Below are 7,468 nucleotides of genomic sequence, written 5' to 3'. Positions count from 1 at the left end.
TTTCCCTACTTAAATCATATAAATTCTTCTGAAAAATGATTTACTATTTTGAAATTATTTTTTATCAGAGATAATAGTCTTTTAAAAATATGCCTCTAAATAATTGTTTCTCACATTCTTGATAGTTTTTATAAAAGTGTGAATGAATCAACCCAGAAATTTATACCACACACTACTTCCAGCAAGTAAAAACTACTAATTAAGGTAATGATTTAATTTTAGGTTATCTCAAATATCACTTGAATGATGAATCAAATTATTGTGAAAGGGCATAACTATCTTTTCAAGTATTAAGTCCCAGAGAAAAATATAAGATCAAATAAATAGCATTCTAAGTATACATTGATGGAATAATTTTGCTAATAATAAAATAGGGTATTCATATTAGGAAGCAATGAGTTTTTAATACATCATTCTGAAGAATAAGTTCAATTCTTACATAAATGAAGTGAAAAAACATGGAGTCATTGGGGGGCGGGGGAAGATGGAGGAAGAGTAAGACACGGAGATCAACTTCCTCCCCACAGATACAACAGAAATACATCTACACGTGGGACAACCCCTACAGAGCACCTACTGAATGCTGGCAGAAGATCTCAGACCTCCCAAAAGGCAAGAAAATCCCCATGTACCTGGGTAGGGCAAAAGAAAAAAGAAACAACATAGGCAAAAGAATAGGGACGGGACCTGCACCAGTGAGAGGGAGCCGTGATGTAGGAAAGGTTTCCACACACTAGAAGCTCCTTCACAGGCGGAGACTGCGGGTGGTGGAGGAGGGGAGCTTCGGGGCCACGGAGGAGAGCGCAGCCACAGGGGTGCGGAGGACAAAGTGGAGAGATTCCCGCACAGAGGATCAGTGCAGACCAGCACTCACCAGCCCAAGAGGCTTGTCTGCTCACCCGCCGGGGCGGGCGGGCCTGGGAGCTGAGGCTTGGGCTTCGGTCAGAGCACAGGGAGAGGACTGGGGTTGGAGGCATGAACACAGCCTGCATGGGGTTAGTGCACCACGGCTAGCCGGGAGGGAGTGCGGGGAAAAGTCTGGACCTGCCAAAGAGGCAAGGGACTTTTTCTTCCCTCTTTGTTTCCTGGTGCACGAGGAGAGGGCATTAAGAGCGCTGCTTAAAGGAGCTCCAGAGACGGGTGTGAGCCGTGGCTATCAGCGTGGACCCCAGAGACGTGCATGAGATGCTAAGGCCACTGCTGCAGCCACCAAGAAGCCTGTGTGTGAGCACAGGTCACTATCCCCACCTCCCTTCCCGGGAGCCCGTTCAGTCTGCCACTGCCAGGGTCCTGGAATCCAGAGACGACAACCCTGGGAGAACGCATGGCATGCCTCAGGCTGGTGCAACGTCACACTGGTCTCTGCTGTCACAGGCCCACCCTGCACTACGTGCCCCTCCCTCCCCCCAGCCTGAGTGAGCCAGAGCCCCTGAATCAGCGACTCCTTTAATCCCCGTCCTGTCTGAGCGAAGAACAGACGCCCTCCAGCAACCTACATGCAGAGGCGGGGCCAAATCCAAAGCTGAGCCCAGGGAGCTGTGCGGAAAAAAAAAGAGAAAGGGAAATCTCTCCCAGCAGCCAGAGGAGTAGCGGATGAAAGCTCCACAATCAACTTGGTGTACCCTGAATCTGTGGAATATATGAATAGACAACGAATCATCCCAAATTGAGGAGGTGGTCTTTGAGAGCAAGATTTATTATTTTTTCCCCTTTTCCTCTTTTTGTGAGTGTGTATGTGTATGCTTCTGTGTGAGATTTTGTATAGCTTTGCTTTCACCATTTGTCCTAGGGTTCTGTCAGTCAGACTTCTTTTTTTAATTAAAAATATTGTTTTTTCTTAATAATTTTTATTTTTTATTTTACTAACTTTATTTTATCTTATTTATTTTATTTTATCCTCTTTCTTTCTTTCTACTTTTTCTCCCTTTTATTCTGAGCTGTGTGGATGAAAGGCACTTGGTGCTGCAGCCAGGAGTCAGTGCTGTGCCTCTGATGTGGGAGAGCCAAATTCAGGACACTGGTCCACAAGAGACGTCCCAGCTCCACATAATATCAAATGGTGAAAAACTCCCAGAGATCTCCACCTCAACACCAACACCCAGCTTCACTCAATGACCAGCAAGCTACAGTGCTGGGCACCCTATGCCAAACAACTAGCAAGACAGGAGCACAACCCCACCCATTAGCAGAGAGGCTGCCTAAAATCATAATTAGTCCACAGACATGCAAAACACACCACCAGACGTGGACCGGCACACTGGAAAGACAAGATCCAGGCTCATTCACCAGAACACAGGCACTAGTCCCCTCCACCAGGAAGCCTACACAACCCACTGAACCAGCCTTACCCACTGGGGACACACACCAAAAACAATGGGAACTACGAACCTGCAACCTGCAAAAAGGAGACCCCAAACACAGTAAAATAAGCAAAATGAGAAGACAGAAAAACACACAGCAGATGAAGGAGCAAGATAAAAACCCACCAGACCAAACAAATGAAGAGGAAATAGGCAGTCTACCTGAAAAAGAATTCAGAATAATGATAGTAAACGTGATCCAAAATTTTGGAAATAGAATAGAGAAAATTCAAGAAACATGTAACAAGGACCTAGAAGAACTAAAGAGGAAACAAGCAATGATGAACAACACAATAAATGAAATTAAAAATACTTTAGAAGGGATCAATAGCAGAATAACTGAGGCAGAAGAACGGATAAGTGACCTGGAAGATAAAATAGTGGAAATAACTACTGCAGAACAGAATATAGAAAAAAAGAATGAAAAGAACTGAGGACAGTCTCAGAGACCTCTGGGACAACATTAAACACACCAATATTTGAATTATAGAGGTCCTAGAAGAAGAGGAAAAGAAAGGGACTGAGAAAATATTTGAAGAGATTATAGTTGAAAACTTCCCTCATATGGGAAAGGAAATAGTCAATCAAGTCCAGGAAGCACAGAGAGTCCCATACAGGATAAATCCAAGGAAAACACGCCAGGACACATATTAATCAAAGTATCAAAAATTAAATACAAAGAAAACATATTAAAAGCCACAAGGGAAAAACAACAAATAACACACAAGGGAATCTCCATAAGGTTAACAGCTGATCTTTCAGCAGAAACTCTGCAAGCCAGAAGAGACTGGCAGAACATATTTAAAGTGATGAAGGAGAAAAACCTACAACCAAGATTACTCTACCCAGCAAGGATCTCATTCAGATTTGATGGAGAAATTAAAACCTTTACGGACAAGGAAAAGCTGAGAGAGTTCAGCACCACCAAACCAGCTTTACAACAAATGCTAAAGGAACTTCTCTAGGCAAGAAACACAAGAGAAGGAAAAGACCTACAATAACAAACCCAAAACAATTAAGAAAACGGGACTAGGAACATACATATCGATAATTACCTGAAATTTAAATGGATAAATGCACCCACCGAAAGATACAGACTGGCTGAATGGATACAAAAAGAAGATCCATATATATGCTGTCTACAGGAGAACCACTTTAGACCTAGGGACACATACAGACTGAAAGTGAGGGGATGGAAAAAGATATTCCATGCAAATGGAAATCAAAAGGAAGCTGGAGTACCAATTCTCATATCAAACAAAATAGACTTTAAAATAAAGACTATTACAAGAGACAAAGAAGGACACTACAAAATGATCAAGGGATCAATCCAGGAAGAAGATATAACAGTTTTAAATATTTATGCACCCAACATAGGAGCACCACAATACATAAGGCAAATACTAACGCCATAAAAAGGGAAATCGACAGCAACACATTCATAGTAGGGGACTCTAACACCCCACTTTCACCAATGGACAGATCATCCAAAATGAAAATAAATAAGGAAACACAAGCTTTAAATTATACATTAAACAAGATGGACTTAATTGTTATTTATAGTACATTCCATCCTAAAATGACAGAATACACATTTTTCTCAAGTGCTCATGGAACATTCTCCAGGATAGATCATATCTTGTGTCACAAATCAAGCCTTGGTAAATTTAAGAAAATTGAAATTGGATCAAGTATCTTTTCTGACCACAATGCTATGAGACTAGATATCAATGACAGGAAAAGATCCACAAAAAATACAAACACATGGAGACTAAACAATACACTACTTAATAATGAAGTGATCACTGAAGAAGTCAAAGAGGAAATCAAAAACTATCTAGAAACAAATGACAATGGAGACATGATGACCCAAAACCTATGGGACTCAGAAAAAGTCGTTCTAAGCGGGAAGCTTATAGCAATACAATCCTACCTTAAGAAACAGGAAACATCTCGAATAAACAACCTAACTTTGCACCTAAAGCAATTAGAGAAAGAAGAACAAAAATACCCCAAAGTTAGCAGAAGGAAAGAAATCATAAAGATCAGTTCAGAAAAAAATGAAAAAGAAATGAAGGAAACAATAGCAAAGATCAATAAAACTAAAAGATGGTTCTTTGAGAAGGTAAACAAAATTGATAAAACATTAGCAAGACTCATCAAGAAAAAATGGGAGAAGCCTCAAATCAATAGAATTAGAAATGAAAAAGGAGAAGTACCAACTGACAGAGCAGAAATACAAAAGGTCATGAGAGATTACTACAAGCAACTTTATGCCAATAAAATTGACAACCTGGAAGAAATGGACAAATTCTTAGAAATGCACAACCTGCCAAGACTGAATCAGGAAGAAATAGAAAACATGAACAGACCAATCACAAGCACTGAAAGTGAAACTGTGATTAAAAATATTCCAACAAACCAAAGAAGATGTGGCACATATATAAAATGGAATATTACTCAGCCATAAAAAGAAACGAAATTGAGCTATTTGTAATGAGGTGGATAGACCTAGAGTCTTTCATACAGAGTGAAGTAAGTCAGAAAGAGAAAGACAAATACCGTATGCTAACACATATATATGGGATTTAAGAAAAAAAAATATCATGAAGAACCTTGGGGTAAGAAAGGAATAAAGACACAGACCTACTTGAGAATGGACTTGAGGATATGGGGAGGAGGAAGGGTAAGCTGTGACAAAGCGAGAGAGAGTTATGGACATATATAAACTACCAAACGTAAGGTAGATAGCTAGTGGGAAGCAGCCGCATAGCACAGGGAGATCAGCTTGGTGCTTTGTGACCGCCTGGAGTGGTGGGATAGGGAGGATGGGAGGGAGGGAGATGCAAGAGGGAAGAGATATGGAAACATATGTATATGTATAACTGACTCACTTTGTTATAAAGCAGAAACCAACACACCATTGTAAAGCAATTAAACTCCAATAAAGATGTAAAAAAAAAAAAAATCTTCCAACAAACCAAAGCCCAGGACCAGATGGCTTCACAGGAAAATTCTATCAAACATTTAGAGAAGAGCTAACACCTATCCTTCTCAAACTCATCCAAAATCTAACAGAGGAAGGAACACTCCCAAACTAATTCTATGAGGCCATCATCACCCTCATGCCAAAACCAGACAAAGATGTCACAAAGAAAGAAAACTACAGGTTAATATCACTGATGAACATAGATGCAAAAATCATCAACAAAATACTAGCAAACAGAATCTAACAAAATATTAAAAGGATCATACACCATGATCAAGTGGGGTTTATTCCATGAATACAAGGATTCTTCAATATATGCGAATCAATCAACGTGAAACACCATATTAACAAATTGAAGGAGAAAAAACATATGATCATCTCAGTAGATGCAGAGAAAGCTTTTGACAAAATTCAACACCCATTTATAATAAAAACTCTGCTGAAAGTAGGCATAGAGGGAACTTCCCTCAACATAGCAAAGGCTGTATATGACAAACCCACAGGCAACCTCCTCCTCAATGGTGAAAAACTGAAAACATTTCCACTAAGATCAGGAACAAGACAAGGTTGTCCACTCTCACCACTCATATTCAACATAGTTTTAGAAGTTTTAGCCACAGCAGTCAGAGAAGAAAAGGAAATAAAAGGAATCCAAATTGGAAAAGAAGAAGTAAAGCTGTCACTGTTTGCAGAGGACATGATACTATACACAGGGAATCCTAAAGATGCTACCAGAAAACTACTAGAGCTAATCAATGAATTTGGTAAAGTAGCAGGATACAAAATGAATGCACAGAAATCTCTGTTATTCCTGTACACTAATGATGAAAATCTGAAAGTGAAATTAAGAAAACACTCCCATTTACCATTGCAACAAAAAGAATAAAATATCTAGGAATAAACCTACCTAAGGAGACAAAAGACCTGTATGCAGAAAATTATAAGACACTGATGAAAGAAATTGAAGATGATACAAATAGATGGAGAGATATACCATGTTCTTGGATTGGAAGAATCAACATTGTGAAAATTATTCTACTACCTAAAGCAATCTACAGATTCAATGCAATCCCTATCAAACTACCACTGGCATTTTTCACAGAACTAGAACAAAAAAATTCACAATTTGTATGGAAACACAAAAGACCCCGAATTACCAAAGCAATCTTGATAACAAAACATGGAGCTGGAGGAATCAGGCTTCCTGACTTCAGACTATATTACAAAGCTACAGTAATCAAGACAGTATGGTACTGGCACAAAAACAGAAATATAGATCAATGGAACAGGATAGAAAGCCCAGAGATAAACCCATGGATATATGGTCACCTTATCTTTGATAAAGGAGACAGGAATGTACAGTGGCGAAAGGACAGCCTCTTTAATAAGTGGTGCTGGGAAAACTGGACAGGTACATGTAAAAGTATGAGATTAGAACACTCCCTAACACCATACATAAAAATAAGCTCAAAATGGATTAAAGACCTAAACGTAAGGCCAGAAACTATCAAACTCTTAGAGGAAAACATAAGCAGAACACTGTATGTCATAAGTCACAGCAAGATCCTTTTTGACCCACCTCCTGGAGAAATGGAAATAAAAACAAAAATAAACAAATGGGACCTAATGAAACTTCAAAGCTTTTGCACAGCAAAAGGAGACCATAAACAAGTCCAAAAGACAACCTTCAGAATGGGAGAAAATATTTGCAAATGAAGCAACTGACGAAGGATTAGTCTCCAAAATTTACAAGCAGCTCAATAACAAAAAAAACAACCCAATCCAAAAATGGGCACAATACCTAAATAGACATTTCTCCAAAGATTGCCAACAAACATATGAAAGAATGTTCAACATCATTAATCATTAGAGAAATGCAAATCAAACTACAATGAGGTATCACCTCATACTGGTCAGAATGGCCATCATCAAAAAATCTAGAAACAATAAATGCTGGAGAGGGTGTGGAGAAAAGGGAACACTCTTGCACTGCTGGTGGGAATGTTAATTGGTACAGCCACTATGGAGAACAGTATGGAAGTTCCTTAAAAAATTACAAATAGGGCCTCCCTGGTGGCGCAGTGGTTGAGAGTCCGCCTGCTGATGCAGGGGATACGGG

At 39.5% G+C, this 7,468-nt stretch overlaps 1 protein-coding gene across 1 annotated transcript in view; it reads right to left on the bottom strand.

Moving 5' to 3' along the window:
- EYS (EGF-like photoreceptor maintenance factor) overlaps positions 1-7,468 on the bottom strand; it is a gene marked incomplete at its 5' end in the record, with an annotated part of 885,136 nt that overhangs the window by 164,266 nt on the left and 713,402 nt on the right. The gene's annotated exons all lie outside the window — the stretch shown is intronic.

This window comes from Lipotes vexillifer, unplaced genomic scaffold (assembly GCF_000442215.2).
Source record: "Lipotes vexillifer unplaced genomic scaffold, Lipotes_vexillifer_v1.1 scaffold793, whole genome shotgun sequence".
Classification (NCBI taxonomy): Eukaryota; Metazoa; Chordata; class Mammalia; order Artiodactyla; family Lipotidae; genus Lipotes; species Lipotes vexillifer.
The sequence above is the reverse complement of the archived record's forward strand: the minus strand, read 5'-3'. Positions and strand labels throughout refer to the sequence as shown.